Source organism: Rhinolophus sinicus, chromosome 3, assembly GCF_057876585.1.
Source record: "Rhinolophus sinicus isolate RSI-liver-muscle chromosome 3, RSI-T2T, whole genome shotgun sequence".
In the NCBI taxonomy this organism is placed as follows: domain Eukaryota; kingdom Metazoa; phylum Chordata; class Mammalia; order Chiroptera; family Rhinolophidae; genus Rhinolophus; species Rhinolophus sinicus.
The window spans coordinates 128,551,281-128,564,023 of NC_142503.1; positions in this window are offsets into that span (position 1 = coordinate 128,551,281).

Here is a 12,743-nt window from a genome sequence, read left to right on the forward strand (position 1 = left end):
AAAAAAAAAAAAAAAAGCATCCAAATTTGAAAGGAAGAAGTAACTCTGTCATTATTACAGATTATATGGTAGTGTAAATAGAGAACCCTAAAGATTCCACCATAAAACTATTAGAACTGATGAATGAATTCAGTAAAGTAGCAAGATACAAAATTAACATTCAGAAATGAGTTGCAGTTTTATACACCAATAATGAACTATCAGAAAGAGAAATTAAGAAATCAATCCGTTTACAATGGCATTAAAACAAAACAAAACAAAACAAAAAAACCCTAGAGATAAATTTAACCTAGGAAGTAAAAGACCTGTACTCAGAAAATTATAAGACATTGAAGAAAGAACGTTGAAGAAAATGCATATAAATTGAAGCATATAGCGTGCTCATGGGTAGGAAGAATTAACATTGTTAAAATGTCCATACTACCCAAAAGAATCTATAGATTCAATGCAATCCCTATGAAATTACCAATGGCATTTTTCACAGAACTAGAAAAAAAGTATCCTTAAATTTATATGGAGCCAGAAAATGCTCCGAATAATCAAAACAATCTTGAGAACAAAGGGCAATGTTGGAGTTATCATGCTACTGATATCAAACTATACTACAAGGCCATAGGAATCAAAACAGCATGGTACTAGCATTAAAACAGACACATAGATTAATGGAACAGAATAGAGAGCCCAGAAATAAATCCACATCTATATGTGTTTGAAAATGGAGGCAAGAATATACAATGGGGTAAAGACAGTCTCTTCAGTTAATGGTGTTGGGAAAACTGAACAGATATATGCAAAAAAGTAAATAAATAAATAAATAAATAAATAAATAAATAAATAAAAGAAACTGGCTCACTTTCTTACATCATATACAAGAATAAACTCAAAATGGATTAAGTAATTAAATGTAAGACCTGAAACCATAAAACTCCTACAAGAAAACACAGGCAGTAAACTCTTTGCCATTGCTCTTAGTAATATTTTCTTTTGGTGTGTCCCCTTAGACAAGGGATACAAAAGAAAAAAATAAACAAATGGGACTACATCAAACTAAAAAGTTTTTGCACCGTGAAGGAAACTATCGACAAAATGAAGAGACAGCCTACTGAATCAGAGACGGTATTTGCCAATAATACATCTGATAAGGGGTTAATATCCAAAATATGTAAGGAACTCATACAACTTAACACCAAAATTCCCCCAAATAATACAATTAAAAAATGGGCAGAGGACCTGAGTAGACATTTCTCCAAAGAGGACATACAGATGGCCAATAGACATGAAAAGATGCTCAACATCAGTAATCATCAGAGAGATACAAATTAAAACCACCAGGAGATATTACCTCACACCTGTCAGAATGGCTATCAGTAAAGCAACAAACAACAGGTGTTGGTGAGGATGTGGAAAAAAGGGAACCCTCGTGCACTAGGTTGGTGGGATTGCAAATGGGTGCAGCCACTATGGAAAACAGCATGGAGGTTCCTCAAAAAATTAAAAGTAAAATTACCTTATAACCCAGCAAATCCATTTCTGGGTGTTTATCCAAAGAAATCCAAAATCCAAATTCTAAAAGATATATGCACCCCTATATTCATTAAAGCATTGTTTACAACAGCGAAAATATGGAATCAACCTAAGTGTCAATTGATAGCTAATTGGATAAAGACTCTGTGATATAAAAAGATACATATTTATACAAAAATATTGTTCTTCCATAATTTTTCTTTTGTTCATTTTTCAGTACTGTGTTAAACACTCTAGGATACAGAAAAGAGCCTCAGAAGAATTTCTACTCTAGATACGGAGAAAACACAGATATAAGTCATGATTAAAGTACTTTTAAAGAGAGTATATAATAAAGTTTTAGGTAACGAAATACAGAATAACTGTGAGACAAAATTAACATGGGTCACAATAGTCAAAGGAATATTCGTGAAAGAAGAGTGTGGATGAGATTTTGGTTGGTAATTCCAGGCAGAGGGACCATGACAACAGGCATGGAAGCGGCAATGAATGTGGTATATGGAGGACATTGTGAGGGAAGACTGGTCTATAATAGAGTTTAACCCTGCAATTCCTTTACGAAGCCTTTATCCTAAGAAATTAATCATTTATATTCATAGATGTTCATTACAGTGCTATTTAAGATGCTAGAAATTGGAAACAATCTATATTTTGTTTAAAGAGTTTCTTCCGAGGAAAAAACCTGTATTCAAAGATGATCACTATAGTGCTATTTTAAATGACTAAAAATGGCAACAATTTACATTTTAAACAATAGAAGAATAAAAATGACAAGCTGCACTCATTCAATAGAATAATATGCATCCATTTCAAAACATATTTTTTATTCTATCAAGATGGCAAAATGTTCATGATTTGGTAAAAAAAATTCATAATTATGTTGAAGAAGCCGGGTACAAAACTGTAAGTACATTGCGATGTGAATTATGTGAAAATGAAAACAAATGTGGATATCCTAGGAAAAAAGCGTGGCAGAAAATACACCACACATTTTATGATGATAATCTCTCAGCGATGGAATTATGGGTGATTTTTATTTCCATCTACATTTTTCTATAATTTGAACAGTTCTTGCTATTATCATATTTTTTCTTTATATTCCTAGATACTATTTGCATTAGTTTGCTAGGGCTGCCATAACAATATATCACAGACTAGGTAGCTTAAACCACAGAAGTTAATTTTCTCATAATTTTGGAGGGTAGAAGTCCAAGATCAAGGTATCAGCAGGTTCAGCTTTTTCTTTTCTCTTTTTAAAAAAATTTTATATTATTTTAAGATTTTTATTAAAAATACAGCTACCGTGTTTCCCTGAAAATAAGACCTACCCTGAGAATAAGCCCCAGCTAACATCTCAGCCAGACGGATGTATTTAGTACATTATGACGATGTTCCAGAAGATGACATGACTGTATTTGAATAAATGTAGATTGTTGTACATGAAAAAATAAGACATCCCCTGAAAATAAGCCCTAGTGGAGCATAAATTAATTTAAGTTCCAGTCTTATTTTTGGGGAAACATGGTAACATGCAATATTATATGCGTTTCAGGGGTACACCATAGTTGTTAAACATTAATATACCTGAAGAATTCATCACCACGAGAAGTCTAGCAACCACCTGACACCGTACCATGCTATCACAATATTATTGGCTATATTCCCCATGTTCTACGTTACATCTCCATGACTTATTTGTTTTATACCTGGAAATTTGGACCACTTATTGCCCTTCACATTGTCCCCCTTTTTAATTTTTCAATTACAGTTGGCATTCAATATTATTTTATATTAATTTCAGGGAGACAGCATAGTGGTTTGACATTTATATAATTTAAGAAGTGATCCCCCTGACTAGTCTAGTATCCACCTGGCACTATACATAGTTATTACCATATTATTTACTATATTCACTATGCTTTACATCTCCATGACTATTTTGTAACTACCAATTTGTACTTCTTAATCCCTTCACTTTTTCACCCTGCCCCCAACCCCCTCCCATCTATCACCAACAAATTTAGTACCCATCTGACACATACATAGTTATTACAATATTATTGACTATATTCCTTATGCTATACCTACATCCCCATGACTACTGTGTAACAACCAATTTGTACTTCTTAATCCCTTCCCTTTTTTTCACCCACATTCCCAACCCGCCTCCCACGTGGCAACCATCAAAATGTTCTCTGTATCTATGAGTTTGTTTCTGATTTGTTTGTTTGTTTATTTTGTTGTTTAGATTCTACATATAAGCGAAATCACATTGCATCTCTCTTTCTCTGTCTGACATACCCCACTCAGCACAATGCCCTCCAGGTCCATCCATGCCACCGCAGAAGGCAAGAACCCATTCCCTTCCATGGCTGAGCAATATTCCATCGTATGTATGTACCACTTCCTCTTTATCCATTCTTCCGTCGATGGACACCCAGGCTGCCTTCACATCTTGGCCATTGTAAACAATGCTGCAATGAACATATGGATGCACACGTTCCCTTGAAGTAGTGTTTTGGGTTTCTTCGGATAAATACCCAGAAGTGGGATTACTGGGTCCTTCTTTGTCTCCTGATATAGCTTTTGTTTTAAAGTCTATTTTGTCTGATATAAGTATGGCTACTTCAGCTGTGTTTTTTTTTTTCCATTTTCATGAAATATGTTTTTCCATTTCTTTATTTTCTGTCTGTGTGTGTGTGTCTTTTAATCTGAGTGATTCTCTTGTAGGCAGCATATGTAAGGGTTTTGTTTTCTTATCCATTCTTTTGATTGGAGCATTTAATCCATTTACATTGAAAGTAATTGTTGATAGATATGTAGCTATTGCCATTTTATTATTCATAATTTTGGTCTTCCTCACCCCTGCCCCATCTAAAAGAAGTCCCTCTAACATTCCTTGTAATACTGGTTTGGTGGGGGTGGTGATGAACTCCTTTAGCTTTTTCTTGTCTGGGAGCACTTTATCTGTCCTTCAATTTTAAATGATAGCCTTGCTGGGCAGAGTACCCTTGGTTGTAGGTCCTTGCTTTTCATCACATTGAATATTTTGTGCCAATCCATTCTGGCCTACAAAGTTTCTGTTGAGAGATCAGCTGACAATCTATGGGATCTCCCTTATAAGTTACTAGTTGCCTTTCTCTTGCTGCTTTTAGGATTCTCTCTTTGTCTTTAACCTTTGCCATTTTAATTATAATGTGTCTAGGTGTGGGCCTGTTTGGGTTCATCCTTTTTGGGACTCTCTGTGCTTACTGGGCTTTTATGTCTATTTCCTTCACCAGGTTAGGAAAGTTTTCTATCATTATTTCTTCAAATAGGTTCTCAACCCCTTGCTTTCTCTCTTTGCCTTCTGGTACCCTTATGATACGAATGGTGTTATACTTGATGTTGTCCCAGAGGTCTTTTAAACTATCCTCACTTTTTGGAGTTCTTTTCTCTTTTTGCTGTTCCAATTGGGTGTTTTCTGTTACAGTGTCTCCCAAATCGCTGATTCGATCCTCTGCTTCATCTAGTCTTCTGGTGATTCCTTCCAGTGCATTCTTCATTTCAGTTGTTTTATTCTTCACTTTTGACTGGTTCTTTTTTATGGTTTCTATGGCTTTGTTTTCTCCCCATCTCTTTGTTGAAGTTCTCATTAAGTTTCTGGAGCATCCTTCAACTATTGTTTTGAACTCTGTTTCCGGTGGGTTGCTTGCCTTCATTTGGTTTAGTTCTTTTTCTGGAGTTTTCTCTTGTTCTTTTATTTGGGATGTATTTCTCTGTTTCCTCATTTTGGCTGGCTCCCTCTGTTTATTTCTAGGTAGATCTGCTATGTCTCCCAGTCTTGGCCAGGTGGCCTTATGGAGTAGGTGCTTTGTGGGGCCCTGACACAGTCTCCCTGGTCACCTGCTCCAGGTGCTCCAGGAATGTCCTTTGTGTGGGTTCATGTACCTTCCTGTGATAGTTAACCTTGATTGCTGTTGGCATGTCAGTAGGTGGGGATTAACCCTCAGGCTGACTGGCTGTGGGATTTGGCCACATCCACAGCTTATGGGCTGCTGCTCGGGGGGCTTACCCCACTGAGTGGGATTTGCCTCAGCAGGCTCTGGTGGCTGTTGAGACCACCCTTTGTGTGTACCACTTGTGGGGCTAATTGGGTGGTGCTCTGCTGTGGTATGAAGACAACCTCCAAGTATGTTTGTTCTGGGGTCTCTTGGGAGGGGCTCTGCTGTAGGCTCAGGTCAGCCACTACCTGTGACCAGCCGGGGAGTACCTGGTAAGAGCTACAAAGTGATCTGCGGTTTTTCACTGCCTATGCTAAACCTGTGGGAGAGGTTTAGCATGTGGGAGAGGCCGTGTTGCAAACTGAGGATGGCTGCCAGCAGTACCAGGCCTGGGGTAGTTCCACAGAAAGCCAGGACACCCTGAGTCCTGCTCCCACCTGCTGACACCTCCTGGCTCCCTTAAATTTTAGCCGCTGATAAAGCCTCGTGCAGCATGCAGGTTGGGTGAGGCAGTCTCAGGGAGTCACTACAGTGGGAAGTGTTGTGGTCACCAGTTTAATGTAGACTTTGGTTTGGTGCCAGTGCTGGGTCTGAAGCTATTCAGTAAAAGTCTCAGAGCACACCAACGCCAGTTGTCACCCTCCTGGGACCGTGGACTCAAATAGTTTTCCAAGAAAGAGTGCAATTTGGGCAGGCCTGGCTGCTCTCAGAGAAAGTGCCTCTGGTGTTGAGGGAGGTGGATGGGGCAGAGTCCCACCTGAGTCAGCAGGGCAGAGCCCTGGAGTTCATTAGACCAATCAGATTCAGATTTGCCCATAAGTGTAGCGGGAGGGCTCAACACATTAAGGATGGCTTGCTGGTTGCACGGAAAGAGGATAACTCACAGGGAAAATGACTGTCCTCCAGCCCTGGCCTAAAGCCACACACCTCAGTCTGCTCCCGTATGCCTCCGATGCCCCCCCTCCCAGTCACCGTCCCTCTGCTGGAGCCCAACTGAGTGCCTGCAAGTGAGTGAGTCTGTGTGTGGGCTATTTAAGAGGATGTCTGGATTTTCCACAGCCTTCCATCCCACTCTGATGGTCAGAATTCCCACTGTTTTTCACAGCCAGATATTGTGGGGTCTCCTGTTTCCCTCACCAGTTTTCTGGGCTGAGGAGCCTGGAGTGGGGCTGGGGTCCTTCACTCCTCCAGGGGGAACTTCTGCAGCTGAGGTATCCCTCCTAATTTTCATCCACCACGTGGAAGTTTGGGACTAGCCTCTTTTGCGTCTCCTCCCCTCCTACTAGCCTTGACGTGGCTTCTTCTTTATGTCCTTAGTTATAAAAATTCTGTTCAGCTAGACTTCAGATGGTTCTCCAGGTTGATTGTTCTTTAATTTAGTTGTAATTTTAATGTGTTCATGGAAGGAAGCAGGCACAGTGTTTATCTACTCTGCCATGTTGTGTCTCCTTAGGTTTGGCTTTTCCTGCGGCCCCACTCTTTAGCTCACAGATGTCTGCCTTCTTGCTCTGGCTTTACAAGATCACCCCTCTGTCTGCACATGTGTGGGGACAGAGTCCCAGAGAGCAGTTTCCAGGCTCTTGGCCTCACGTGGAAAGGTGCTGGCTCGGTTATTAGATGGCTGTCAGCTGTAATCAGATGGCCATCTGCTGTGGCTGGGTGACCATCAGCTGTTACCAATTAGCCATTGGCCACTGATATAACTGCCGTGGCTGAGCTAGCAAGCTCGGCCACGGCAGTTATATCAGTAATGGATTGCAGCTAGCTAGGGGCTTAGTTGTTTGGTTGAGTGGCAGAGAAGCGGACGGCAGATTGTGGCTCCTGCTTCCTGTGTCTCCAACCCAGCCACCATTGAGAATATAGTGGTATGACTCCCCTATCTATGCCTCCATTGGTGTTCCTTTTTGGCCTCACCATATGCTGCATTCTGGTGCATGGAGCGGGAGCAGAGACCCTGAATGACAACGTGTTTCTGTTGTCTCCCTGTGTGTCCAAATTTCCTCCTCTTATAAGGACACTGGTCACATTGGATTAAGGGACAACCTAAAGACCTCATTTTAACTTAGTCACTTCTTTAGAGACCTTATGTGGGGGAAGAGCCCCAGAAAGTAGTTTCCAGGCTCTCGGCCTCACATAGACAGGTGCTGGCTCAGGTAGTAAATGGCCATCAACTGTGATTGCATGGCCATCAGCTGTGGCTAGTTGGCCGTCAGCTGTAACCAGTGAGCCATTGGCCACTAATATAACTGCTGTGGCTATGCTAGCAGAGAAGAAGAGAAGAAGAGAGGAGAAAAGAATGGGGGCTAGCAAGAAGATGGTGGCTGAGCCTGCAAGCAGAGCAATGAGGATTGAGAATTGTATGGCTCCTGTTTCCTGTTTCTCCAACCCAGCCACCAGCGAGAATATAGTGGTATGACTCCCCTACCTATGGCTCCGTGGGTGTTCCTTTTTGGCCTCACCATATCCTGCGTTCTTATGTGGGGAGCAGGACCAGAGACCCCCAAGGCTGCCCCGCACGACAAATGGCGGAGCGAGTAGGGTTTCCCGCATGACACCTTATCTCCAAATACTGTTAGATTCTGAGGTACTAGGTGTTAGAATTTCAACATATGAATGTTGCGGGGACACAATTCAGCTTATAGCACTATTTAAAAATTGGTATAGTATTGGTAATATCAGAGACAAAAAATGGGGCAAATGTGAATAGAGTAGAAAGATATATCATGATGGTGTAAGTGCCTGACTACTGCAGTATATACCTGAAGCTGAATAATAATGACTGTCAGCTATAATTTTATATATACATATATATAGTCATAGGACATCGAGTGCAGCATAAGGAATAGAGTCAATGGAACTGTAATAGATATATATGATGTCAGAGGGGTAGTAGAGTGGGGGTGGGGGGTATCGCTTTGTGAGGGGTATAAATGTCTATTACATTGTTTTGTACAAGTGAAACTAAAAAAAAAAAGACGCATTATGGATAGCGGTGGGAGAATAGGTTAAATAACAGCAATAATACCTACATTATTGATTGTTTACTATGTACTGAGCATTGTGCTAAGTTATACTATTTCACCAAATCATTGACTTAAACATTAATATGGCCCCAGTTTTGGGAAAATGTTGAATTATGATAAGCTGTGGACTTTGGGTTTTATTATATAGACAGGTAGAACAATTTGAAGGTGGGAAATGACACAAAGAGAATACTGTAGGAAGATTAGTTACAGACTTTGTTTCATCCCAGGGTTCTGCAGACTTTCCCTGTGAAGTGCTGGATGTAAACATTTTAGACTTTGTGGGCCATATGGTCTCTGTAGCAACTACTGAACTCTGTCATTGTTGTGTAAAAACAGTGACAGATGATACGTAAACAAATGAGCATGGTGGTGTTTCAATAAAGCTTTATGTACAAAAATAGGCAGCGGGCAAGGTATGGCCCATTGGCCATGGTTTGCTGACCTCTGGAATAGACATAGACAGTAGCAGAAAAAACTGGAGGTCCAAGACCAGTTAGGAGGAGACCATTACTCTAATCTGTATCTGTAGTGAGGAAGGCCTGAGTTAAGCTGGGCCATTGGAGACATTTTAAGGGAAAAACACTGTAGATCAGGTTAGGTCAAACACTGATTGGATGGGGGACTTGAAGTTGAGAAAACTAAAGATACTGGGGATTTTGAGCAGGAAGTCAGGAAAATGGCAGTGCCACTGACATAACTGGATAGATTAGGGCACGGGTCACTTTCCTGGTTTCTCTCAGATCTTGCTCTGCCCTTACCCTCTCTGTCTTGTATCACATAGAACTACTCTATTTCCTTGCCTTCTGGCTTCTGGATTGGTCTGGCAATGGAAGTCACTAGCTAGAGTGTAGAAAGAGGGGAGTCAGCATCTGCTTCTTGCATTATTGCTAGCAGCTGCATCTCCTCCTCCTTGACCAGACAGCCTTTCTTTCTATGATCCTAACTCCCTCCATGCAGACCTTGCCATACTTCAGGTGTCCTCTGGATGCCTTTGGATTCTTGAGCTCTAATAACACCACAAATCCCCATTGTCCCCCCAGTCTACGGCATGATACTGTGTTTCCCCGAAAATAAGACCTAGGCGGACAATCAGCTCTAATGCGTCTTTTGGAGCAAAAATGAATGTAAGACCTGGACTTATTTTACTATAAGACCGGGTCTTATATCATATCATATCATATCATATCATATCATATCATATCATATCATATCATATCATATCATATCATACCATACCGGGTCTTATGTTTATTTTTGCTTCATAAGAACTATTAGAGCTGATTGTCCGGCTAGGTCTTACTTTCGGGGAAACAGGGTAGCATCTGCCTGCTGTCGCCACTTTCAAAATTGCTTCATTGTTCCCTGTTTGACTTCCTAATCCTTCTATTACCCATGTACCAATTCCTTGTGGTAAATTCCTCTGACATACTTCGTCTGGTTTCTGTTTCCTGGCTGGACCCTGACTAATACAGCTCAGAATCTGTGTCAGTTATTAAGTAATTGTCTCAGCTTTAAACCCCTTATGATGCGTGGGCTAGTAATCTACAAGCTGCACTTGTGCTTCACCAGCTGGTTCCCTGCTCATCCTGCCATTAAAGGTGCTAGAGGAAGGCTGGAAGGCTACAGGAGGGGGAAATGACTTGCTCCTTCTCGTTGGTCCCCTGAGGGCTTCCTAATTGTATTTCCTGCCAGCAGCATCCCAGCAGCACTTCTTCACCCCAGCAATTCTCCTCTAAGCAGTCACTGAATCCAGTTTTCAGGTTTTTTTCAACACTTCACGAACAAATCTTATCACTTTTCCTCAGAGACACCAGCATCAGTTGGCTCCTGCTCTCCCCTCAGGTATCTGAATCTCATTTGGAACGGGCCCTTCTCTAAGCATCGAAGTTCAAACAATCCTAGCGTCTTCCTTTTGTTTCCTCAGTGGTGAGGGTGTTAGCTGCTTTCTGGGTTGCTACTTCTGTGATACTTCAGAGTTCTCTTTTTACCCTTGCAGGTACATAGTTAACAACGTTATACCTACTTAACAATTCGTTACATTCATGTCTGTGTCCAAATAACTGGCGTGGTTTCTGTCTCCTGACTGGATCCTGACTGTAAGAGTAGTTAGTGGAGCTGGATTTTTGGGAAGGAGTCAGGTTTGGTTTTGGGTTGTATTGAATTTGCAATGACAGTGGGCTATCCAAGTACAGATAGCTTGTACATAGGTGGAAATATGGCATTGGAGTTTGTGGGAGGGATGGGAGCTGAAAATATTTTGTTATTATCAGCACCTATGTGATGAAGGAAGCTGTAAGACTACGTGGATTGCCGGTGTGAGGAGCTAAGAGCAGATGGTTGGCAATGGTCTCACATATACTCACGAAGGTAAAACAGCAAAAGTGTTTTAAAAAATCGTAAACTTAAAAGATGTGATGATAACTTCATGACAAAGCATTGATAAAGCTCATGTTTTTTTGGTACACTTAGCTTCTTGTCCAGCCTGTGTTTCTAGTTCTATCCCAATATTGGGGCTGTATTTATAAATAAAAGCCTAGGTAGCCTGGACTTTTTACTTTTCCTCCAAGGCGTTTGGGGAAAGTCCCCAGGTCAAAGTGAAGGCAGTGATTTATCCTTCCTTGTATCTTTTGGTTCTGCCAGTCTACTACTAACACTATAGTGGGGTTGCAGAAGGTTACAAAGATTGTGAGAACATTTTATTACTTAATAAACTGGGGATCTCCCTGTTACTCAGCAATAACTTTTTTGGTATCTTATCAATTTATTCAAGCATTCAGTGAGTGACTACTTTGTTTCATGTGTAGTTTTCTGCCCACAGTGGTTCTAAGCCTTTTCGCTCCTTTATTCCCCTCTGGATGCCCCTCAGCGCCTGTTCCTTCTTTTCCTTTGACAGGGGCTATACCTCCTGCTTTCCCAACCACAAAAAAAAAAAAAAAGAAAAAGAAAAAAGAAAAGACCATGTTTAATCCATTCCAAAATAATTCTTACATCTGTTTCTTTCTCTTTCCCTTCTCAGAAATGAACTGAACTTCCTCTTTTTCTCCCGCATGGGTGCTAACATCTAGAATGAAAGTTTTTGTCCCTTAATTGTCTCATTTTTGTCTAGCTTTAGCATCTTTAATTTTCTCTGCGCTCTTCTGCCTGCGGACATAATCTTCTTCCTTGTACTGAAAACATCACATCACATCACAAAACAAAACAAAACAAAACAAAACAAAAACAACACCAACCCCCCACAAACCTTCATGTGACCTTGATGCAACTCTTAGTCTATTTTTCTCATCCTTTTATTGTTACATGTTTGGGGATGGAATGCCATTTTCTCTACGGACAGTCACTCCTACTTCCTCTCTCTTGACTCCTGTTGTTCCTTCAGCCCCTGTCCCTGTCATTCAGACTTGACTGAAAGGCAGTCCTGGCTTCCTCATCACAAGGCACAGTGTGGATTTTTCTCAGCCCTCATTCTTAGACTTCTCTGTGGTATTTGACGCTGTTGATTACCTTTCTTTCTAAAACTCTCCTCTCTTGCTTCTCATAGTACAACATTATGATTTTCTTCTCATCTTTCTGCTCTAAAATTTTCAAAACAGTTTGGATGGATACAGATACTGAGCTTAATTTCTCACGTGTCTATTGGCATTTGAAGGGGGCATGAAGAAATAGTGGCTGTTGCCGGAAGCTGATTGCTGCTCAGGCTTTGTAGAATGTTGCCTGATGATGTTAAAGGCTTCCTGAGCTTGGAAGGTCTAGATATTTGATTGTGTGTGAGGCTGGTTAAAGTAACCAATCTTGTAAGAGATGAATGATCCCTAGGTAGTTTCTTCCTACATAGTGAAATCCTAGCTAGCTAAACCCTGACAAATCTTGCCTGTCCAATTCCCTTTATTCCTCTAAGTTTCGACTTTTCAGGTTTCTAATCTCTTAGATATATTAATTCTATTGTTTAAGCTATGGTCAAGCTCTTTCTTCTGACTTTACTTTTTAATTTCTAATGGTTTGTGTTGATTTTATTTGTCAAGTTTTTAGAGTTCTGGAGCTGTTTCTTGTCAACCCTAATTGTAACTCATCTGCCCTGTCTGAGAAAAAAGCACTGCTTTGTTTGACAGGCTTTTCTCGCTTCTTAAATGTAGGAGTTATTTAACATGATTTAGATTTTGAAAAGTAAAGTGCTTCTTGGAGATTTTGTGTTTGTTATTCAAGAAAATAGAGT